The following is a 26171-nucleotide window of genomic DNA, read 5'->3' on the forward strand; positions in this document are numbered from 1 at the left end:
GTCGTTTTCAGCATATATTTTGGATTTTTGAAAATTTCACATTTTTGTGAAAATATCCACTAAATGAGGGAATAATATGTGTGAGGGTACCCTAGGAGAGTTCCAAATGTGTGTGGGTAGAATATATATCCCAATGGGGTAGAATTGAAAAGAGTTGAGAACATTTTTTTTTGGACTTAGTCATTTTTCTGGCGTTTATCAGACTTTCAGATAGGGCAAATGTCAGTGAGCGTTTCGATTTCAGTTCCAGAGTGATTCGCCCAATGAGTCCTTGATATTTAGTCGTTTTCAGCCAATATTTAGGATTTTTGAAAACTTCACTTTTTTGTGAAAATATCCACTAAATGAGGGAATAATATGTGTGAGGGTACCCCAGGAGAGTTCCAAATGTGTGTGGGTAGAATATATATCCCACTGGGGTAAAATTGAAAAAAGTTGAGAAAATTTTTTTTTGGACTTAGTCATTTTTCCGGCGTTTATCAGACTTTCAGATAGGGCAAATGTCAGTGAGCGTTCTGATTTCAGTTAGAGAGCGATTCGCCCAATGAGTCCTTGATATTTATTCGTTTTCAGCCAATATTTTGGATTTTTGAAAATTTCACTTTTTTGTGAAAATATCCACTAAATGAGGGAATAATATGTGTGAGGGTACTCTAGGAGAGTTCCAAATGTGTGTGGGTAGAATATATATCCCAATGGGGTAGAATTGAAAAAAGTTGAGAAAATTTTTTTTGGGACTTAGTCATTTTTCTGGCGTTTATCAGACTTTCAGATAGGGCAAATGTCAGTGAGCGTTTCGATTTCAGTTCCAGAGTGATTCGCCCAATGAGTCCTTGATATTTAGTCGTTTTCAGCCAATATTTTGGATTTTTGAAAACTTCACTTTTTTGTGAAAATATCCACTAAATGAGGGAATAATATGTGTGAGGGTACCCCAGGAGAGTTCCAAATGTGTGTGGGTAGAATATATATCCCACTGGGGTAAAATTGAAAAAAGTTGAGAAAATTTTTTTTGGACTTAGTCATTTTTCCGGCGTTTATCAGACTTTCAGATAGGGCAAATGTAAGTGAGCGTTCTGATTTCAGTTCCAGAGCGTTTCGCCCAATGAGTCCTTGATATTTAGTCGTTTTCAGCATATATTTTGGATTTTTGAAAATTTCACATTTTTGTGAAAATATCCACTAAATGAGGGAATAATATATGTGAGGGTACCCTAGGAGAGTTCCAAATGTGTGTGGGTAGAATATATATCCCAATGGGGTAGAATTGAAAAGAGTTGAGAACATTTTTTTTGGGACTTAGTCATTTTTCCGGCGTTTATCAGACTTTCAGATAGGGCAAATGTCAGTGAGCGTTTCGATTTCAGTTCCAGAGTGATTCGCCCAATGAGTCCTTGATATTTAGTCGTTTTCAGCCAATATTTTGGATTTTTGAAAACTTCACTTTTTTGTGAAAATATCCACTAAATGAGGGAATAATATGTGTGAGGGTACCCCAGGAGAGTTCCAAATGTGTGTGGGTAGAATATATATCCCACTGGGGTAAAATTGAAAAAAGTTGAGAACATTTTTTTTTGGACTTAGTCATTTTTCCGGCGTTTATCAGACTTTCAGATAGAGCAAATGTCAGTGAGTGTTCCGATTTCAGTTCCAGAGCGATTCGCCCAATGAGTCCTTGATATTTAGTCGTTTTCAGCCAATATTTTGGATTTTTGAAAATTTCACTTTTTTGTGAAAATATCCACTAAATGAGGGAATAATATGTATGAGGGTACCCCAGGATAGTTCCAAATGTGTGTGGGTAGAATATATATCCCACTGGGGTAAAATTGATAAAAGTTGAGAAAATTTTTTTTTGGACTTAGTCATTTTCCGGCGTTTATCAGACTTTCAGATAGGGCAAATGTCAGTGAGCGTTCCGATTTCAGTTCCAGAGCGATTCGCCCAATGAGTCCTTGATATTTAGTCGTTTTCAGCCAATATTTTGGATTTTTGAAAATTTCACTTTTTTGTGAAAATATCCACTAAATGAGGGAATAATATGTGTGAGGGTACCCCAGGAGAGTTCCAAATGTGTGTGGGTAGAATATATATCCCAATGGGGTAAAATTGAAAAAAGTTGAGAACATTTTTTTTTGGACTTAGTCATTTTTCTGGCGTTTATCAGACTTTCAGATAGGGCAAATGTCAGTGAGCGTTTCGATTTCAGTTCCAGAGTGATTCGCCCAATGAGTCCTTGATATTTAGTCGTTTTCAGCCAATATTTAGGATTTTTGAAAACTTCACTTTTTTGTGAAAATATCCACTAAATGAGGGAATAATATGTGTGAGGGTACCCCAGGAGAGTTCCAAATGTGTGTGGGTAGAATATATATCCCACTGGGGTAAAATTGAAAAAAGTTGAGAAAATTTTTTTTTGGACTTAGTCATTTTTCCGGCGTTTATCAGACTTTCAGATAGGGCAAATGTCAGTGAGCGTTCTGATTTCAGTTAGAGAGCGATTCGCCCAATGAGTCCTTGATATTTATTCGTTTTCAGCCAATATTTTGGATTTTTGAAAATTTCACTTTTTTGTGAAAATATCCACTAAATGAGGGAATAATATGTGTGAGGGTACTCTAGGAGAGTTCCAAATGTGTGTGGGTAGAATATATATCCCAATGGGGTAGAATTGAAAAAAGTTGAGAAAATTTTTTTTGGGACTTAGTCATTTTTCTGGCGTTTATCAGACTTTCAGATAGGGCAAATGTCAGTGAGCGTTTCGATTTCAGTTCCAGAGTGATTCGCCCAATGAGTCCTTGATATTTAGTCGTTTTCAGCCAATATTTTGAATTTTTGAAAACTTCACTTTTTTGTGAAAATATCCACTAAATGAGGGAATAATATGTGTGAGGGTACCCCAGGAGAGTTCCAAATGTGTGTGGGTAGAATATATATCCCACTGGGGTAAAATTGAAAAAAGTTGAGAAAATTTTTTTTGGACTTAGTCATTTTTCCGGCGTTTATCAGACTTTCAGATAGGGCAAATGTAAGTGAGCGTTCTGATTTCAGTTCCAGAGCGTTTCGCCCAATGAGTCCTTGATATTTAGTCGTTTTCAGCATATATTTTGGATTTTTGAAAATTTCACATTTTTGTGAAAATATCCACTAAATGAGGGAATAATATGTGTGAGGGTACCCTAGGAGAGTTCCAAATGTGTGTGGGTAGAATATATATCCCAATGGGGTAGAATTGAAAAGAGTTGAGAACATTTTTTTTGGGACTTAGTCATTTTTCCGGCGTTTATCAGACTTTCAGATAGGGCAAATGTCAGTGAGCGTTTCGATTTCAGTTCCAGAGTGATTCGCCCAATGAGTCCTTGATATTTAGTCGTTTTCAGCCAATATTTTGGATTTTTGAAAACTTCACTTTTTTGTGAAAATATCCACTAAATGAGGGAATAATATGTGTGAGGGTACCCCAGGAGAGTTCCAAATGTGTGTGGGTAGAATATATATCCCACTGGGGTAAAATTGAAAAAAGTTGAGAACATTTTTTTTTGGACTTAGTCATTTTTCCGGCGTTTATCAGACTTTCAGATAGAGCAAATGTCAGTGAGTGTTCCGATTTCAGTTCCAGAGCGATTCGCCCAATGAGTCCTTGATATTTAGTCGTTTTCAGCCAATATTTTGGATTTTTGAAAATTTCACTTTTTTGTGAAAATATCCACTAAATGAGGGAATAATATGTATGAGGGTACCCCAGGAGAGTTCCAAATGTGTGTGGGTAGAATATATATCCCACTGGGGTAAAATTGAAAAAAGTTGAGAACATTTTTTTTTGGACTTAGTCATTTTTCCGGCGTTTATCAGACTTTCAGACAGTGCAAATGTCAGTGAGCGGTCTGATTTCAGTTCCAGAGCGATTCGCCCAGTGAGTCCTTGATATTTAGTCGTTTTCAGCCAATATTTTGGATTTTTGAAAATTTCACTTTTTTGTGAAAATATCCACTAAATGAGGGAATAATATGTGTGAGGGTACTCTAGGAGAGTTCCAAATGTGTGTGGGTAGAATATATATCCCAATGGGGTAGAATTGAAAAAAGTTGAGAAAATTTTTTTTGGACTTAGTCATTTTTCCGGCGTTTATCAGACTTTCAGATAGGGCAAATGTCAGTGAGCGTTCTGATTTCAGTTCCAGAGCGTTTCGCCCAATGAGTCCTTGATATTTAGTCGTTTTCAGCATATATTTTGGATTTTTGAAAATTTCACATTTTTGTGAAAATATCCACTAAATGAGGGAATAATATGTGTGAGGGTACCCTAGGAGAGTTCCAAATGTGTGTGGGTAGAATATATATCCCAATGGCGTAGAATTGAAAAGAGTTGAGAACATTTTTTTTGGGACTTAGTCATTTTTCCGGCGTTTATCAGACTTTCAGATAGGGCAAATGTCAGTGAGCGTTTCGATTTCAGTTCCAGAGTGATTCGCCCAATGAGTCCTTGATATTTAGTCGTTTTCAGCCAATATTTTGGATTTTTGAAAATTTCACTTTTTTGTGAAAATATCCACTAAATGAGGGAATAATATGTATGAGGGTACCCCAGGATAGTTCCAAATGTGTGTGGGTAGAATATATATCCCACTGGGGTAAAATTGATAAAAGTTGAGAAAATTTTTTTTTGGACTTAGTCATTTTCCGGCGTTTATCAGACTTTCAGATAGGGCAAATGTCAGTGAGCGTTCCGATTTCAGTTCCAGAGCGATTCGCCCAATGAGTCCTTGATATTTAGTCGTTTTCAGCCAATATTTTGGATTTTTGAAAATTTCACTTTTTTGTGAAAATATCCACTAAATGAGGGAATAATATGTGTGAGGGTACCCCAGGAGAGTTCCAAATGTGTGTGGGTAGAATATATATCCCAATGGGGTAAAATTGAAAAAAGTTGAGAACATTTTTTTTTGGACTTAGTCATTTTTCTGGCGTTTATCAGACTTTCAGATAGGGCAAATGTCAGTGAGCGTTTCGATTTCAGTTCCAGAGTGATTCGCCCAATGAGTCCTTGATATTTAGTCGTTTTCAGCCAATATTTAGGATTTTTGAAAACTTCACTTTTTTGTGAAAATATCCACTAAATGAGGGAATAATATGTGTGAGGGTACCCCAGGAGAGTTCCAAATGTGTGTGGGTAGAATATATATCCCACTGGGGTAAAATTGAAAAAAGTTGAGAAAATTTTTTTTTGGACTTAGTCATTTTTCCGGCGTTTATCAGACTTTCAGATAGGGCAAATGTCAGTGAGCGTTCTGATTTCAGTTAGAGAGCGATTCGCCCAATGAGTCCTTGATATTTATTCGTTTTCAGCCAATATTTTGGATTTTTGAAAATTTCACTTTTTTGTGAAAATATCCACTAAATGAGGGAATAATATGTGTGAGGGTACTCTAGGAGAGTTCCAAATGTGTGTGGGTAGAATATATATCCCAATGGGGTAGAATTGAAAAAAGTTGAGAAAATTTTTTTTGGGACTTAGTCATTTTTCTGGCGTTTATCAGACTTTCAGATAGGGCAAATGTCAGTGAGCGTTTCGATTTCAGTTCCAGAGTGATTCGCCCAATGAGTCCTTGATATTTAGTCGTTTTCAGCCAATATTTTGAATTTTTGAAAACTTCACTTTTTTGTGAAAATATCCACTAAATGAGGGAATAATATGTGTGAGGGTACCCCAGGAGAGTTCCAAATGTGTGTGGGTAGAATATATATCCCACTGGGGTAAAATTGAAAAAAGTTGAGAAAATTTTTTTTGGACTTAGTCATTTTTCCGGCGTTTATCAGACTTTCAGATAGGGCAAATGTAAGTGAGCGTTCTGATTTCAGTTCCAGAGCGTTTCGCCCAATGAGTCCTTGATATTTAGTCGTTTTCAGCATATATTTTGGATTTTTGAAAATTTCACATTTTTGTGAAAATATCCACTAAATGAGGGAATAATATGTGTGAGGGTACCCTAGGAGAGTTCCAAATGTGTGTGGGTAGAATATATATCCCAATGGGGTAGAATTGAAAAGAGTTGAGAACATTTTTTTTGGGACTTAGTCATTTTTCCGGCGTTTATCAGACTTTCAGATAGGGCAAATGTCAGTGAGCGTTTCGATTTCAGTTCCAGAGTGATTCGCCCAATGAGTCCTTGATATTTAGTCGTTTTCAGCCAATATTTTGGATTTTTGAAAACTTCACTTTTTTGTGAAAATATCCACTAAATGAGGGAATAATATGTGTGAGGGTACCCCAGGAGAGTTCCAAATGTGTGTGGGTAGAATATATATCCCACTGGGGTAAAATTGAAAAAAGTTGAGAACATTTTTTTTTGGACTTAGTCATTTTTCCGGCGTTTATCAGACTTTCAGATAGAGCAAATGTCAGTGAGTGTTCCGATTTCAGTTCCAGAGCGATTCGCCCAATGAGTCCTTGATATTTAGTCGTTTTCAGCCAATATTTTGGATTTTTGAAAATTTCACTTTTTTGTGAAAATATCCACTAAATGAGGGAATAATATGTATGAGGGTACCCCAGGATAGTTCCAAATGTGTGTGGGTAGAATATATATCCCACTGGGGTAAAATTGATAAAAGTTGAGAAAATTTTTTTTTGGACTTAGTCATTTTCCGGCGTTTATCAGACTTTCAGATAGGGCAAATGTCAGTGAGCGTTCCGATTTCAGTTCCAGAGCGATTCGCCCAATGAGTCCTTGATATTTAGTCGTTTTCAGCCAATATTTTGGATTTTTGAAAATTTCACTTTTTTGTGAAAATATCCACTAAATGAGGGAATAATATGTGTGAGGGTACCCCAGGAGAGTTCCAAATGTGTGTGGGTAGAATATATATCCCACTGGGGTAAAATTGAAAAAAGTTGAGAACATTTTTTTTTGGACTTAGTCATTTTTCCGGCGTTTATCAGACTTTCAGACAGTGCAAATGTCAGTGAGCGGTCTGATTTCAGTTCCAGAGCGATTCGCCCAGTGAGTCCTTGATATTTAGTCGTTTTCAGCCAATATTTTGGATTTTTGAAAATTTCACTTTTTTGTGAAAATATCCACTAAATGAGGGAATAATATGTGTGAGGGTACTCTAGGAGAGTTCCAAATGTGTGTGGGTAGAATATATATCCCAATGGGGTAGAATTGAAAAAAGTTGAGAAAATTTTTTTTGGACTTAGTCATTTTTCCGGCGTTTATCAGACTTTCAGATAGGGCAAATGTCAGTGAGCGTTCTGATTTCAGTTCCAGAGCGTTTCGCCCAATGAGTCCTTGATATTTAGTCGTTTTCAGCATATATTTTGGATTTTTGAAAATTTCACATTTTTGTGAAAATATCCACTAAATGAGGGAATAATATGTGTGAGGGTACCCTAGGAGAGTTCCAAATGTGTGTGGGTAGAATATATATCCCAATGGCGTAGAATTGAAAAGAGTTGAGAACATTTTTTTTGGGACTTAGTCATTTTTCCGGCGTTTATCAGACTTTCAGATAGGGCAAATGTCAGTGAGCGTTTCGATTTCAGTTCCAGAGTGATTCGCCCAATGAGTCCTTGATATTTAGTCGTTTTCAGCCAATATTTTGGATTTTTGAAAATTTCACTTTTTTGTGAAAATATCCACTAAATGAGGGAATAATATGTATGAGGGTACCCCAGGATAGTTCCAAATGTGTGTGGGTAGAATATATATCCCACTGGGGTAAAATTGATAAAAAGTTGAGAAAATTTTTTTTTGGACTTAGTCATTTTCCGGCGTTTATCAGACTTTCAGATAGGGCAAATGTCAGTGAGCGTTCCGATTTCAGTTCCAGAGCGATTCGCCCAATGAGTCCTTGATATTTAGTCGTTTTCAGCCAATATTTTGGATTTTTGAAAATTTCACTTTTTTGTGAAAATATCCACTAAATGAGGGAATAATATGTGTGAGGGTACCCCAGGAGAGTTCCAAATGTGTGTGGGTAGAATATATATCCCACTGGGGTAAAATTGAAAAAAGTTGAGAACATTTTTTTTTGGACTTAGTCATTTTTCCGGCGTTTATCAGACTTTCAGACAGTGCAAATGTCAGTGAGCGGTCTGATTTCAGTTCCAGAGCGATTCGCCCAGTGAGTCCTTGATATTTAGTCGTTTTCAGCCAATATTTTGGATTTTTGAAAATTTCACTTTTTTGTGAAAATATCCACTAAATGAGGGAATAATATGTGTGAGGGTACTCTAGGAGAGTTCCAAATGTGTGTGGGTAGAATATATATCCCAATGGGGTAGAATTGAAAAAAGTTGAGAAAATTTTTTTTGGACTTAGTCATTTTTCCGGCGTTTATCAGACTTTCAGATAGGGCAAATGTCAGTGAGCGTTCTGATTTCAGTTCCAGAGCGTTTCGCCCAATGAGTCCTTGATATTTAGTCGTTTTCAGCATATATTTTGGATTTTTGAAAATTTCACATTTTTGTGAAAATATCCACTAAATGAGGGAATAATATGTGTGAGGGTACCCTAGGAGAGTTCCAAATGTGTGTGGGTAGAATATATATCCCAATGGCGTAGAATTGAAAAGAGTTGAGAACATTTTTTTTGGGACTTAGTCATTTTTCCGGCGTTTATCAGACTTTCAGATAGGGCAAATGTCAGTGAGCGTTTCGATTTCAGTTCCAGAGTGATTCGCCCAATGAGTCCTTGATATTTAGTCGTTTTCAGCCAATATTTTGGATTTTTGAAAATTTCACTTTTTTGTGAAAATATCCACTAAATGAGGGAATAATATGTGTGAGGGTACCCTAGGAGAGTTCCAAATGTGTGTGGGTAGAATATATATCCCAATGGCGTAGAATTGAAAAGAGTTGAGAACATTTTTTTTGGGACTTAGTCATTTTTCCGGCGTTTATCAGACTTTCAGATAGGGCAAATGTCAGTGAGCGTTTCGATTTCAGTTCCAGAGTGATTCGCCCAATGAGTCCTTGATATTTAGTCGTTTTCAGCCAATATTTTGGATTTTTGAAAATTTCACTTTTTTGTGAAAATATCCACTAAATGAGGGAATAATATGTATGAGGGTACCCCAGGATAGTTCCAAATGTGTGTGGGTAGAATATATATCCCACTGGGGTAAAATTGATAAAAAGTTGAGAAAATTTTTTTTTGGACTTAGTCATTTTCCGGCGTTTATCAGACTTTCAGATAGGGCAAATGTCAGTGAGCGTTCCGATTTCAGTTCCAGAGCGATTCGCCCAATGAGTCCTTGATATTTAGTCGTTTTCAGCCAATATTTAGGATTTTTGAAAACTTCACTTTTTTGTGAAAATATCCACTAAATGAGGGAATAATATGTGTGAGGGTACCCCAGGAGAGTTCCAAATGTGTGTGGGTAGAATATATATCCCACTGGGGTAAAATTGAAAAAAGTTGAGAAAATTTTTTTTTGGACTTAGTCATTTTTCCGGCGTTTATCAGACTTTCAGATAGGGCAAATGTCAGTGAGCGTTCTGATTTCAGTTAGAGAGCGATTCGCCCAATGAGTCCTTGATATTTATTCGTTTTCAGCCAATATTTTGGATTTTTGAAAATTTCACTTTTTTGTGAAAATATCCACTAAATGAGGGAATAATATGTGTGAGGGTACTCTAGGAGAGTTCCAAATGTGTGTGGGTAGAATATATATCCCAATGGGGTAGAATTGAAAAAAGTTGAGAAAATTTTTTTTGGGACTTAGTCATTTTTCTGGCGTTTATCAGACTTTCAGATAGGGCAAATGTCAGTGAGCGTTTCGATTTCAGTTCCAGAGTGATTCGCCCAATGAGTCCTTGATATTTAGTCGTTTTCAGCCAATATTTTGGATTTTTGAAAACTTCACTTTTTTGTGAAAATATCCACTAAATGAGGGAATAATATGTGTGAGGGTACCCCAGGAGAGTTCCAAATGTGTGTGGGTAGAATATATATCCCACTGGGGTAAAATTGAAAAAAGTTGAGAAAATTTTTTTTGGACTTAGTCATTTTTCCGGCGTTTATCAGACTTTCAGATAGGGCAAATGTAAGTGAGCGTTCTGATTTCAGTTCCAGAGCGTTTCGCCCAATGAGTCCTTGATATTTAGTCGTTTTCAGCATATATTTTGGATTTTTGAAAATTTCACATTTTTGTGAAAATATCCACTAAATGAGGGAATAATATGTGTGAGGGTACCCTAGGAGAGTTCCAAATGTGTGTGGGTAGAATATATATCCCAATGGGGTAGAATTGAAAAGAGTTGAGAACATTTTTTTTTGGACTTAGTCATTTTTCTGGCGTTTATCAGACTTTCAGATAGGGCAAATGTCAGTGAGCGTTTCGATTTCAGTTCCAGAGTGATTCGCCCAATGAGTCCTTGATATTTAGTCGTTTTCAGCCAATATTTAGGATTTTTGAAAACTTCACTTTTTTGTGAAAATATCCACTAAATGAGGGAATAATATGTGTGAGGGTACCCCAGGAGAGTTCCAAATGTGTGTGGGTAGAATATATATCCCACTGGGGTAAAATTGAAAAAAGTTGAGAAAATTTTTTTTTGGACTTAGTCATTTTTCCGGCGTTTATCAGACTTTCAGATAGGGCAAATGTCAGTGAGCGTTCTGATTTCAGTTAGAGAGCGATTCGCCCAATGAGTCCTTGATATTTATTCGTTTTCAGCCAATATTTTGGATTTTTGAAAATTTCACTTTTTTGTGAAAATATCCACTAAATGAGGGAATAATATGTGTGAGGGTACTCTAGGAGAGTTCCAAATGTGTGTGGGTAGAATATATATCCCAATGGGGTAGAATTGAAAAAAGTTGAGAAAATTTTTTTTGGGACTTAGTCATTTTTCTGGCGTTTATCAGACTGTCAGATAGGGCAAATGTCAGTGAGCGTTTCGATTTCAGTTCCAGAGTGATTCGCCCAATGAGTCCTTGATATTTAGTCGTTTTCAGCCAATATTTTGGATTTTTGAAAACTTCACTTTTTTGTGAAAATATCCACTAAATGAGGGAATAATATGTGTGAGGGTACCCCAGGAGAGTTCCAAATGTGTGTGGGTAGAATATATATCCCACTGGGGTAAAATTGAAAAAAGTTGAGAAAATTTTTTTTGGACTTAGTCATTTTTCCGGCGTTTATCAGACTTTCAGATAGGGCAAATGTAAGTGAGCGTTCTGATTTCAGTTCCAGAGCGTTTCGCCCAATGAGTCCTTGATATTTAGTCGTTTTCAGCATATATTTTGGATTTTTGAAAATTTCACATTTTTGTGAAAATATCCACTAAATGAGGGAATAATATGTGTGAGGGTACCCTAGGAGAGTTCCAAATGTGTGTGGGTAGAATATATATCCCAATGGGGTAGAATTGAAAAGAGTTGAGAACATTTTTTTTGGGACTTAGTCATTTTTCCGGCGTTTATCAGACTTTCAGATAGGGCAAATGTCAGTGAGCGTTTCGATTTCAGTTCCAGAGTGATTCGCCCAATGAGTCCTTGATATTTAGTCGTTTTCAGCCAATATTTTGGATTTTTGAAAACTTCACTTTTTTGTGAAAATATCCACTAAATGAGGGAATAATATGTGTGAGGGTACCCCAGGAGAGTTCCAAATGTGTGTGGGTAGAATATATATCCCACTGGGGTAAAATTGAAAAAAGTTGAGAACATTTTTTTTTGGACTTAGTCATTTTTCCGGCGTTTATCAGACTTTCAGATAGAGCAAATGTCAGTGAGTGTTCCGATTTCAGTTCCAGAGCGATTCGCCCAATGAGTCCTTGATATTTAGTCGTTTTCAGCCAATATTTTGGATTTTTGAAAATTTCACTTTTTTGTGAAAATATCCACTAAATGAGGGAATAATATGTATGAGGGTACCCCAGGATAGTTCCAAATGTGTGTGGGTAGAATATATATCCCACTGGGGTAAAATTGATAAAAGTTGAGAAAATTTTTTTTTGGACTTAGTCATTTTCCGGCGTTTATCAGACTTTCAGATAGGGCAAATGTCAGTGAGCGTTCCGATTTCAGTTCCAGAGCGATTCGCCCAATGAGTCCTTGATATTTAGTCGTTTTCAGCCAATATTTTGGATTTTTGAAAATTTCACTTTTTTGTGAAAATATCCACTAAATGAGGGAATAATATGTGTGAGGGTACCCCAGGAGAGTTCCAAATGTGTGTGGGTAGAATATATATCCCAATGGGGTAGAATTGAAAAAAGTTGAGAAAATTTTTTTTGGGACTTAGTCATTTTTCCGGCGTTTATCAGACTTTCAGATAGGGCAAATGTCAGTGAGCGTTTCGATTTCAGTTCCAGAGTGATTCGCCCAATGAGTCCTTGATATTTAGTCGTTTTTAGCCAATATTTTGGATTTTTGAAAACTTCACTTTTTTGTGAAAATATCCACTAAATGAGGGAATAATATGTGTGAGGGTACCCCAGGAGAGTTCCAAATGTGTGTGGGTAGAATATATATCCCACTGGGGTAAAATTGAAAAAAGTTGAGAACATTTTTTTTTGGACTTAGTCATTTTTCCGGCGTTTATCAGACTTTCAGACAGTGCAAATGTCAGTGAGCGGTCTGATTTCAGTTCCAGAGCGATTCGCCCAGTGAGTCCTTGATATTTAGTCGTTTTCAGCCAATATTTTGGATTTTTGAAAATTTCACTTTTTTGTGAAAATATCCACTAAATGAGGGAATAATATGTGTGAGGGTACTCTAGGAGAGTTCCAAATGTGTGTGGGTAGAATATATATCCCAATGGGGTAGAATTGAAAAAAGTTGAGAAAATTTTTTTTGGACTTAGTCATTTTTCCGGCGTTTATCAGACTTTCAGATAGGGCAAATGTCAGTGAGCGTTCTGATTTCAGTTCCAGAGCGTTTCGCCCAATGAGTCCTTGATATTTAGTAGTTTTCAGCATATATTTTGGATTTTTGAAAATTTCACATTTTTGTGAAAATATCCACTAAATGAGGGAATAATATGTGTGAGGGTACCCTAGGAGAGTTCCAAATGTGTGTGGGTAGAATATATATCCCAATGGCGTAGAATTGAAAAGAGTTGAGAACATTTTTTTTGGGACTTAGTCATTTTTCCGGCGTTTATCAGACTTTCAGATAGGGCAAATGTCAGTGAGCGTTTCGATTTCAGTTCCAGAGTGATTCGCCCAATGAGTCCTTGATATTTAGTCGTTTTCAGCCAATATTTTGGATTTTTGAAAACTTCACTTTTTTGTGAAAATATCCACTAAATGAGGGAATAATATGTGTGAGGGTACCCCAGGAGAGTTCCAAATGTGTGTGGGTAGAATATATATCCCACTGGGGTAAAATTGAAAAAAGTTGAGAACATTTTTTTTTGGACTTAGTCATTTTTCCGGCGTTTATCAGACTTTCAGATAGAGCAAATGTCAGTGAGTGTTCCGATTTCAGTTCCAGAGCGATTCGCCCAATGAGTCCTTGATATTTAGTCGTTTTCAGCCAATATTTTGGATTTTTGAAAATTTCACTTTTTTGTGAAAATATCCACTAAATGAGGGAATAATATGTGTGAGGGTACCCCAGGAGAGTTCCAAATGTGTGTGGGTAGAATATATATCCCAATGGGGTAAAATTGAAAAAAGTTGAGAAAAATTTTTTTTGGACTTAGTCATTTTTCTGGCGTTTATCAGACTTTCAGATAGGGCAAATGTCAGTGAGCGTTTCGATTTCAGTTCCAGAGTGATTCGCCCAATGAGTCCTTGATATTTAGTCGTTTTCAGCCAATATTTTGGATTTTTTAAAATTTCACTTTTTTGTGAAAATATCCACTAAATGAGGAAATAATATGTGTGAGGGTACCCCAGGAGAGTTCCAAATGTGTGTGGGTAGAATATATATCCCAATGGGGTAGAATTGAAAAAAGTTGAGAAATTTTTTTTTGGGACTTAGTCATTTTTCCGGCGTTTATCAGACTTTCAGATAGGGCAAATGTCAGTGAGCGTTTCGATTTCAGTTCCAGAGTGATTCGCCCAATGAGTCCTTGATATTTAGTCGTTTTCAGCCAATATTTTGGATTTTTGAAAACTTCACTTTTTTGTGAAAATATCCACTAAATGAGGGAATAATATGTGTGAGGGTACCCCAGGAGAGTTCCAAATGTGTGTGGGTAGAATATATATCCCACTGGGGTAAAATTGAAAAAAGTTGAGAAAATTTTTTTTTGGACTTAGTCATTTTTCCGACGTTTATCAGACTTTCAGACAGTGCAAATGTCAGTGAGCGGTCTGATTTCAGTTCCAGAGCGATTCGCCCAGTGAGTCCTTGATATTTAGTCGTTTTCAGCCAATATTTTGGATTTTTGAAAATTTCACTTTTTTGTGAAAATATCCACTAAATGAGGGAATAATATGTGTGAGGGTACCCCAGGAGAGTTCCAAATGTGTGTGGGTAGAATATATATCCCACTGGGGTAAAATTGAAAAAAGTTGAGAAAATTTTTTTTTGGACTTAGTCATTTTTCCGGCGTTTATCAGACTTTCAGATACGGCAAATGTCAGTGAGCGTTCCGATTTCAGTTCCAGAGCGGTTCGCCCATTGAGTCCTTGATATTTAGTCGTTTTCAGCCAATATTTTGGATTTTTGAAAACTTCACTTTTTTGTGAAAATATCCACTAAATGAGGGAATAATATGTGTGAGGGTACCCCAGGAGAGTTCTAAATGTGTGTGGGTAGAATATATATCCCACTGGGGTAAAATTGAAAAAAGTTGAGAACATTTTTTTTTGGACTTAGTCATTTTTCCGGCGTTTATCAGACTTTCAGACAGTGCAAATGTCAGTGAGCGGTCTGATTTCAGTTCCAGAGCGATTCGCCCAGTGAGTCCTTGATATTTAGTCGTTTTCAGCCAATATTTTGGATTTTTGAAAATTTCACTTTTTTGTGAAAATATCCACTAAATGAGGGAATAATATGTGTGAGGGTACCCCAGGAGAGTTCCAAATGTGTGTGGGTAGAATATATATCCCAATGGGGTAGAATTGAAAAAAGTTGAGAAAATTTTTTTTGGGACTTAGTCATTTTTCCGGCGTTTATCAGACTTTCAGATAGGGCAAATGTCAGTGAGCGTTTCGATTTCAGTTCCAGAGTGATTCGCCCAATGAGTCCTTGATATTTAGTCGTTTTTAGCCAATATTTTGGATTTTTGAAAACTTCACTTTTTTGTGAAAATATCCACTAAATGAGGGAATAATATGTGTGAGGGTACCCCAGGAGAGTTCCAAATGTGTGTGGGTAGAATATATATCCCACTGGGGTAAAATTGAAAAAAGTTGAGAACATTTTTTTTTGGACTTAGTCATTTTTCCGGCGTTTATCAGACTTTCAGACAGTGCAAATGTCAGTGAGCGGTCTGATTTCAGTTCCAGAGCGATTCGCCCAGTGAGTCCTTGATATTTAGTCGTTTTCAGCCAATATTTTGGATTTTTGAAAATTTCACTTTTTTGTGAAAATATCCACTAAATGAGGGAATAATATGTGTGAGGGTACTCTAGGAGAGTTCCAAATGTGTGTGGGTAGAATATATATCCCAATGGGGTAGAATTGAAAAAAGTTGAGAAAATTTTTTTTGGACTTAGTCATTTTTCCGGCGTTTATCAGACTTTCAGATAGGGCAAATGTCAGTGAGCGTTCTGATTTCAGTTCCAGAGCGTTTCGCCCAATGAGTCCTTGATATTTAGTAGTTTTCAGCATATATTTTGGATTTTTGAAAATTTCACATTTTTGTGAAAATATCCACTAAATGAGGGAATAATATGTGTGAGGGTACCCTAGGAGAGTTCCAAATGTGTGTGGGTAGAATATATATCCCAATGGCGTAGAATTGAAAAGAGTTGAGAACATTTTTTTTGGGACTTAGTCATTTTTCCGGCGTTTATCAGACTTTCAGATAGGGCAAATGTCAGTGAGCGTTTCGATTTCAGTTCCAGAGTGATTCGCCCAATGAGTCCTTGATATTTAGTCGTTTTCAGCCAATATTTTGGATTTTTGAAAACTTCACTTTTTTGTGAAAATATCCACTAAATGAGGGAATAATATGTGTGAGGGTACCCCAGGAGAGTTCCAAATGTGTGTGGGTAGAATATATATCCCACTGGGGTAAAATTGAAAAAAGTTGAGAACATTTTTTTTTGGACTTAGTCATTTTTCCGGCGTTTATCAGACTTTCAGATAGAGCAAATGTCAGTGAGTGTTCCGATTTCAGTTCCAGAGCGATTCGCCCAATGAGTCCTTGATATTTAGTCGTTTTCAGCCAATATTTTGGATTTTTGAAAATTTCACTTTTTTGTGAAAATATCCACTAAATGAGGGAATAATATGTGTGAGGGTACCCCAGGAGAGTTCCAAATGTGTGTGGGTAGAATATATATCCCAATGGGGTAAAATTGAAAAAAGTTGAGAAAAATTTTTTTTGGACTTAGTCATTTTTCTGGCGTTTATCAGACTTTCAGATAGGGCAAATGTCAGTGAGCGTTTCGATTTCAGTTCCAGAGTGATTCGCCCAATGAGTCCTTGATATTTAGTCGTTTTCAGCCAATATTTTGGATTTTTTAAAATTTCACTTTTTTGTGAAAATATCCACTAAATGAGGAAATAATATGTGTGAGGGTACCCCAGGAGAGTTCCAAATGTGTGTGGGTAGAATATATATCCCAATGGGGTAGAATTGAAAAAAGTTGAGAAATTTTTTTTTGGGACTTAGTCATTTTTCCGGCGTTTATCAGACTTTCAGATAGGGCAAATGTCAGTGAGCGTTTCGATTTCAGTTCCAGAGTGATTCGCCCAATGAGTCCTTGATATTTAGTCGTTTTCAGCCAATATTTTGGATTTTTGAAAACTTCACTTTTTTGTGAAAATATCCACTAAATGAGGGAATAATATGTGTGAGGGTACCCCAGGAGAGTTCCAAATGTGTGTGGGTAGAATATATATCCCACTGGGGTAAAATTGAAAAAAGTTGAGAAAATTTTTTTTTGGACTTAGTCATTTTTCCGACGTTTATCAGACTTTCAGACAGTGCAAATGTCAGTGAGCGGTCTGATTTCAGTTCCAGAGCGATTCGCCCAGTGAGTCCTTGATATTTAGTCGTTTTCAGCCAATATTTTGGATTTTTGAAAATTTCACTTTTTTGTGAAAATATCCACTAAATGAGGGAATAATATGTGTGAGGGTACCCCAGGAGAGTTCCAAATGTGTGTGGGTAGAATATATATCCCACTGGGGTAAAATTGAAAAAAGTTGAGAAAATTTTTTTTTGGACTTAGTCATTTTTCCGGCGTTTATCAGACTTTCAGATACGGCAAATGTCAGTGAGCGTTCCGATTTCAGTTCCAGAGCGGTTCGCCCATTGAGTCCTTGATATTTAGTCGTTTTCAGCCAATATTTTGGATTTTTGAAAACTTCACTTTTTTGTGAAAATATCCACTAAATGAGGGAATAATATGTGTGAGGGTACCCCAGGAGAGTTCTAAATGTGTGTGGGTAGAATATATATCCCACTGGGGTAAAATTGAAAAAAGTTGAGAACATTTTTTTTTGGACTTAGTCATTTTTCCGGCGTTTATCAGACTTTCAGACAGTGCAAATGTCAGTGAGCGGTCTGATTTCAGTTCCAGAGCGATTCGCCCAGTGAGTCCTTGATATTTAGTCGTTTTCAGCCAATATTTTGGATTTTTGAAAATTTCACTTTTTTGTGAAAATATCCACTAAATGAGGGAATAATATGTGTGAGGGTACCCCAGGAGAGTTCCAAATGTGTGTGGGTAGAATATATATCCCACTGGGGTAAAATTGAAAAAAGTTGAGAAAATTTTTTTTTGGACTTAGTCATTTTTCCGGCGTTTATCAGACTTTCAGATACGGCAAATGTCAGTGAGCATTCCGATTTCAGTTCCAGAGCGATTCGCCCATTGAGTCCTTGATATTTAGTCGTTTTCAGCCAATATTTTGGATTTTTGAAAATTTCACTTTTTTGTGAAAATATCCACTAAATGAGGGAATAATATGTGTGAGGGTACTCTAGGAGAGTTCCAAATGTGTGTGGGTAGAATATATATCCCAATGGGGTAGAATTGAAAAAAGTTGAGAAAATTTTTTTTGGGACTTAGTCATTTTTCTGGCGTTTATCAGACTTTCAGATAGGGCAAATGTCAGTGAGCGTTTCGATTTCAGTTCCAGAGTGATTCGCCCAATGAGTCCTTGATATTTAGTCGTTTTCAGCCAATATTTTGGATTTTTGAAAACTTCACTTTTTTGTGAAAATATCCACTAAATGAGGGAATAATATGTGTGAGGGTACCCTAGGAGAGTTCCAAATGTGTGTGGGTAGAATATATATCCCACTGGGGTAAAATTGAAAAAAGTTGAGAAAATTTTTTTTGGACTTAGTCATTTTTCCGGCGTTTATCAGACTTTCAGATAGGGCAAATGTCAGTGAGCGTTCTGATTTCAGTTCCAGAGCGTTTCGCCCAATGAGTCCTTGATATTTAGTCGTTTTCAGCATATATTTTGGATTTTTGAAAATTTCACATTTTTGTGAAAATATCCACTAAATGAGGGAATAATATGTGTGAGGGTACCCTAGGAGAGTTCCAAATGTGTGTGGGTAGAATATATATCCCAATGGGGTAGAATTGAAAAGAGTTGAGAACATTTTTTTTGGGACTTAGTCATTTTTCCGGCGTTTATCAGACTTTCAGATAGGGCAAATGTCAGTGAGCGTTTCGATTTCAGTTCCAGAGTGATTCGCCCAATGAGTCCTTGATATTTAGTCGTTTTCAGCCAATATTTTGGATTTTTGAAAACTTCACTTTTTTGTGAAAATATCCACTAAATGAGGGAATAATATGTGTGAGGGTACCCCAGGAGAGTTCCAAATGTGTGTGGGTAGAATATATATCCCACTGGGGTAAAATTGAAAAAAGTTGAGAACATTTTTTTTTGGACTTAGTCATTTTTCCGGCGTTTATCAGACTTTCAGATAGAGCAAATGTCAGTGAGTGTTCCGATTTCAGTTCCAGAGCGATTCGCCCAATGAGTCCTTGATATTTAGTCGTTTTCAGCCAATATTTTGGATTTTTGAAAATTTCACTTTTTTGTGAAAATATCCACTAAATGAGGGAATAATATATATGAGGGTACCCCAGGATAGTTCCAAATGTGTGTGGGTAGAATATATATCCCACTGGGGTAAAATTGATAAAAGTTGAGAAAATTTTTTTTTGGACTTAGTCATTTTCCAGCGTTTATCAGACTTTCAGATAGGGCAAATGTCAGTGAGCGTTCCGATTTCAGTTCCAGAGCGATTCGCCCAATGAGTCCTTGATATTTAGTCGTTTTCAGCCAATATTTTGGATTTTTGAAAATTTCACTTTTTTGTGAAAATATCCACTAAATGAGGGAATAATATGTGTGAGGGTACCCCAGGAGAGTTCCAAATGTGTGTGGGTAGAATATATATCCCACTGGGGTAAAATTGAAAAAAGTTGAGAAAATTTTTTTTTGGACTTAGTCATTTTTCCGGCGTTTATCAGACTTTCAGATACGGCAAATGTCAGTGAGCGTTCCGATTTCAGTTCCAGAGCGGTTCGCCCATTGAGTCCTTGATATTTGGTCGTTTTCAGCCAATATTTTGGATTTTTGAAAACTTCACTTTTTTGTGAAAATATCCACTAAATGAGGGAATAATATGTGTGAGGGTACCCCAGGAGAGTTCTAAATGTGTGTGGGTAGAATATATATCCCACTGGGGTAAAATTGAAAAAAGTTGAGAACATTTTTTTTTGGACTTAGTCATTTTTCCGGCGTTTATCAGACTTTCAGACAGTGCAAATGTCAGTGAGCGGTCTGATTTCAGTTCCAGAGCGATTCGCCCAGTGAGTCCTTGATATTTAGTCGTTTTCAGCCAATATTTTGGATTTTTGAAAATTTCACTTTTTTGTGAAAATATCCACTAAATGAGGGAATAATATGTGTGAGGGTACTCTAGGAGAGTTCCAAATGTGTGTGGGTAGAATATATATCCCAATGAGGTAGAATTGAAAAAAGTTGAGAAAATTTTTTTTGGGACTTAGTCATTTTTCTGGCGTTTATCAGACTTTCAGATAGGGCAAATGTCAGTGAGCGTTTCGATTTCAGTTCCAGAGTGATTCGCCCAATGAGTCCTTGATATTTAGTCGTTTTCAGCCAATATTTTGGATTTTTGAAAACCTCACTTTTTTGTGAAAATATCCACTAAATGAGGGAATAATATGTGTGAGGGTACCCCAGGAGAGTTCCAAATGTGTGTGGGTAGAATATATATCCCACTGGGGTAAAATTGAAAAAAGTTGAGAAAATTTTTTTTGGACTTAGTCATTTTTCCGGCGTTTATCAGACTTTCAGATAGGGCAAATGTCAGTGAGCGTTCTGATTTCAGTTCCAGAGCGTTTCGCCCAATGAGTCCTTGATATTTAGTCGTTTTCAGCATATATTTTGGATTTTTGAAAATTTCACATTTTTGTGAAAATATCCACTAAATGAGGGAATAATATGTGTGAGGGTACCCTAGGAGAGTTCCAAATGTGTGTGGGTAGAATATATATCCCAATGGCGTAGAATTGAAAAGAGTTGAGAACATTTTTTTTGGGACTTAGTCATTTTTCCGGCGTTTATCAGACTTTCAGATAGGGCAAATGTCAGTGAGCGTTTCGATTTCAGTTCCAGAGTGATTCGCCCAATGAGTCCTTGATATTTAGTCGTTTTCAGCCAATATTTTGGATTTTTGAAAACTTCACTTTTTTGTGAAAATATCCACTAAATGAGGGAATAATATGTGTGAGGGTACCCCAGGAGAGTTCCAAATGTGTGTGGGTAGAATATATATCCCACTGGGGTAAAATTGAAAAAAGTTGAGAACATTTTTTTTTGGACTTAGTCATTTTTCCGGCGTTTATCAGACTTTCAGATAGAGCAAATGTCAGTGAGTGTTCCGATTTCAGTTCCAGAGCGATTCGCCCAATGAGTCCTTGATATTTAGTCGTTTTCAGCCAATATTTTGGATTTTTGAAAATTTCACTTTTTTGTGAAAATATCCACTAAATGAGGGAATAATATGTATGAGGGTACCCCAGGATAGTTCCAAATGTGTGTGGGTAGAATATATATCCCACTGGGGTAAAATTGATAAAAGTTGAGAAAATTTTTTTTTGGACTTAGTCATTTTCCGGCGTTTATCAGACTTTCAGATAGGACAAATGTCAGTGAGCGTTCCGATTTCAGTTCCAGAGCGATTCGCCCAATGAGTCCTTGATATTTAGTCGTTTTCAGCCAATATTTTGGATTTTTGAAAATTTCACTTTTTTGTGAAAATATCCACTAAATGAGGGAATAATATGTGTGAGGGTACCCCAGGAGAGTTCCAAATGTGTGTGGGTAGAATATATATCCCAATGGGGTAAAATTGAAAAAAGTTGAGAAAAAATTTTTTTGGACTTAGTCATTTTTCTGGCGTTTATCAGACTTTCAGATAGGGCAAATGTCAGTGAGCGTTTCGATTTCAGTTCCAGAGTGATTCGCCCAATGAGTCCTTGATATTTAGTCGTTTTCAGCCAATATTTTGGATTTTTGAAATTTCACTTTTTTGTGAAAATATCCACTAAATGAGGGAATAATATGTGTGAGGGTACCCCAGGAGAGTTCCAAATGTGTGGGTAGAATATATATCCCAATGGAGTAGAATTGAAAAAAGTTGAGAAAATTTTTTTTGGGACTTAGTCATTTTTCCGGCGTTTATCAGACTTTCAGATAGGGCAAATGTCAGTGAGCGTTTCGATTTCAGTTCCAGAGTGATTCGCCCAATGAGTCCTTGATATTTAGTCGTTTTCAGCCAATATTTTGGATTTTTGAAAACTTCACTTTTTTGTGAAAATATCCACTAAATGAGGGAATAATATGTGTGAGGGTACCCCAGGAGAGTTCCAAATGTGTGTGGGTAGAATATATATCCCACTGGGGTAAAATTGAAAAAAGTTGAGAAAATTTTTTTTGGACTTAGTCATTTTTCCGGCGTTTATCAGACTTTCAGATAGGGCAAATGTCAGTGAGCGTTTCGATTTCAGTTCCAGAGTGATTCGCCCAATGAGTCCTTGATATTTAGTCGTTTTCAGCCAATATTTTGGATTTTTGAAAACTTCACTTTTTTGTGAAAATATCCACTAAATGAGGGAATAATATGTGTGAGGGTACCCCAGGAGAGTTCCAAATGTGTGTGGGTAGAATATATATCCCACTGGGGTAAAATTGAAAAAAGTTGAGAACATTTTTTTTTGGACTTAGTCATTTTTCCGACGTTTATCAGACTTTCAGACAGTGCAAATGTCAGTGAGCGGTCTGATTTCAGTTCCAGAGCGATTCGCCCAGTGATTCCTTGATATTTAGTCGTTTTCAGCCAATATTTTGGATTTTTGAAAATTTCACTTTTTTGTGAAAATATCCACTAAATGAGGGAATAATATGTGTGAGGGTACCCCAGGAGAGTTCCAAATGTGTGTGGGTAGAATATATATCCCACTGGGGTAAAATTGAAAAAAGTTGAGAAAATTTTTTTTTGGACTTAGTCATTTTTCCGGCGTTTATCAGACTTACAGATACAGCAAATGTCAGTGAGCGTTCCGATTTCAGTTCCAGAGCGGTTCGCCCATTGAGTCCTTGATATTTAGTCGTTTTCAGCCAATATTTTGGATTTTTGAAAACTTCACTTTTTTGTGAAAATATCCACTAAATGAGGGAATAATATGTGTGAGGGTACCCCAGGAGAGTTCCAAATGTGTGTGGGTAGAATATATATCCCACTGGGGTAAAATTGAAAAAAGTTGAGAACATTTTTTTTTGGACTTAGTCATTTTTCCGGCGTTTATCAGACTTTCAGACAGTGCAAATATCAGTGAGCGGTCTGATTTCAGTTCCAGAGCGATTCGCCCAGTGAGTCCTTGATATTTAGTCGTTTTCAGCCAATATTTTGGATTTTTGAAAATTTCACTTTTTTGTGAAAATATCCACTAAATGAGGGAATAATATGTGTGAGGGTACCCCAGGAGAGTTCCAAATGTGTGTGGGTAGAATATATATCCCACTGGGGTAAAATTGAAAAAAGTTGAGAAAATTTTTTTTTGGACTTAGTCATTTTTCCGGCGTTTATCAGACTTTCAGATACGGCAAATGTCAGTGAGCGTTCCGATTTCAGTTCCAGAGCGATTCGCCCATTGAGTCCTTGATATTTAGTCGTTTTCAGCCAATATTTTGGATTTTTGAAAATTTCACTTTTGTGAAAATATCCACTAAATGAGGGAATAATATATGTGAGGGTACCCCAGGAGAGTTCCAAATGTGTGTGGGTAGAATATATATCCCACGGGGGTAAAATTGAAAAAAGTTGAAAATTTTTTTTTTTGGACTTAGTCATCTATCCGGCGTTTATCAGACTTTCAGATAGGGCAAATGTCAGTGAGCGTTCCGATTTCAGTTCCAGAGTGATTCGCCCAATGAGTCCTTGATATTTAGTCGTTTTCAGCCAATATTTTGGATTTTTGAAATTTCACTTTTTTGTGAAAATATCCACTAAATGAGGGAATAATATGTGTGAGGGTACCCCAGGAGAGTTCCAAATGTGTGTGGGTAGAATATATATCCCAATGGAGTAGAATTGAAAAAAGTTGAGAAAATTTTTTTTGGGACTTAGTCATTTTTCCGGCGTTTATCAGACTTTCAGATAGGGCAAATGTCAGTGAGCGTTCCGATTTCAGTTCCAGAGTGATTCGCCCAATGAGTCCTTGATATTTAGTCGTTTTCAGCCAATATTTTAGATTTTTGAAAATTTCACTTTTTTGTGAAAATATCCACTAAATGAGGGAATAATATGTGTGAGGGTACCCCAGGAGAGTTCCAAATGTGTGTGGGTAGAATATATATCCCACGGGGGTAAAATTGAAAAAAGTTGAGAAAATTTTTTTTTGGACTTAGTCATTTTTCCGGCGTTTATCAGACTTTCAGATAGGGCAAATGTCAGTGAGCATTCTGATTTCAGTTCCAGAGTGATTCGCCCAATGAGTCCTTGATATTTAGTCGTTTTCAGCCAATATTTTGGATTTTTGAAAATTTCACTTTTTTGTGAAAATATCCACTAAATGAGGGAATAATATGTGTGAGGGTACCCCAGGAGAGTTCCAAATGTGTGTGGGTAGAATATACAGTGCCTACAAGTAGTATTCAACCCCCTGCAGATTTAGCTGGTTTGATAAGATGCAAATAAGTTAGAGCCTTCAAACTGCAAACGAGAGTAGGTTTTATGAACAGAAGCATAAATCTTACAAACCAAAAAGTTATGTTGCTCAGTTTAATTTTATTAAATTTTAAACATAAAAGTGTGGGTCAATTATTATACAACCCCTATGTTTAATATTTTGTGGAATAACCCTTGTTTGCAATTACAGCTAATAATTGTCTTTTATAAGACCTGATCAGGCCGGCACAGGTCTGTGGAGTTATCTTTGCCCACTCCTCCATGCAGATCTTCTCCAAGTTATCTAGGTTCTTTGGGTGTCTCATGTGGACTTTATTCTTGAGCTCCTTCCACAAGTTTTCAATTGGGATAAGTGCAGGAGACTGACTAGGCCGCTCCAACACCTTGACTTTTTCCCTCTTGAACCAGGCCTTGGTTTTCTTGGCTGTGTGCTTTGGGTCGTTGTCTTGTTGGAAGATGAAATTACGACCCATCTTAAGATCCTTGAAGGATGAGCGGAGGTTCTTGGCCAAAATCTCCAGGTAGGCCGTGCTATCCATCTTCCCATGGATGCGGACCAGATGGCCAGGCCCCTTGGCAGAGAAACAGCCCCAAAGCATGATGCTGCCACCACCATGCTTGACTGTAGGGATGGTATTCTTGGGGTCGTATGCAGTGCCATCCAGTCTCCAAACGTCACGTGTGTAGTTGACACCAAAGATCTCGATCTTGGTCTCATCAGACCATAGAACCTTGAACCAGTCTGTCTCAGAGTCCTCCAAGTGATCATGAGCAAACTGTAGACGAGCCTTGACATGACGCTTTGAAAGTAAAGGTACCTTACGGGCTCGTCTGGAGCGGAGACCATGGCGGTGGAGTACGTTACTTATGGTATTGACTGAAACCAATGTCCCCACTGCCATGAGATCTTCCCGGAGCTCCTTCCTTGTTGTCCTTGGGTTAGCCTTGACTCTTCGGACAAGCCTGGCCTCGGCACGGGAGGACACTTTCAAAGGCTGTCCAGGCCGTTGAAGGCTAACAGTAGTTACATAAGCCTTCCACTTACGGATGATGCTCCCAACAGTGGAGACAGGTAGGCCCAACTCCTTGGAAAGGGTTTTGTACCCCTTGCCAGCCTTGTGACCCTCCACGATCTTGTCTCTGATGGCCTTGGAATGCTCCTTTGTCTTTCCCATGTTGACCATGTCTGAGTGCTGTTCACAAGTTTGGGGAGGGTCTTAAATAGTCAGAAAAGGCTGGCAAAAGAGATCTTTAATCCACATATGTGAAGCTCATTATTCTTGGTGCCTGAACTGCTTCTTAATACTTTAGGGGGACCAAACAGAATTCTTGTGGTTTGAGGGGTTGAATAATGAATGACACTCTGAATTAACTTTTAACGTTTTAAAAAAAAAAAAAAAAAAAAAATTGCTGCAGTGCATTTCCCACTTCCAGGCTGATCTACAGTACAAATGTCACAATGCCAAGTTAATTCCGCATGTGTCAACCAGCTAAATCTGCAGGGGGTTGAATACTACTTGTAGGCACTGTATATCCCACGGGGGTAAAATTGAAAAAAATTGAAAAAAATTGAAAAAAATTTTTTTTTGACTTAGTCATTTTTCTGGCGTTTATCAGACTTTCAGATAGGGCAAATGTCAGTGAGTGTTCCGATTTCAGTTCCAGGGCGATTCGCCCAATGAGTAGTGTTGAGCCACCCCCGTAGTGTTCGAGTTCGGTTCGGTTCGTCGAACACCCATGTGTTCGCCGAACTGTTCGTCGAACTGTTCGTCGAACACCTTCGAACACCGTTAAAACCAATGGCAGGCAAACAAAAACACATAGAAACACATAGAAAACACCTTCAAAGGT

This window comes from Phyllobates terribilis, unplaced genomic scaffold, assembly GCF_046119375.1.
Source record: "Phyllobates terribilis strain yellow unplaced genomic scaffold, ASM4611937v1 Scaffold_4__5_contigs__length_816908805, whole genome shotgun sequence".
NCBI lineage: Eukaryota > Metazoa > Chordata > Amphibia > Anura > Dendrobatidae > Phyllobates > Phyllobates terribilis.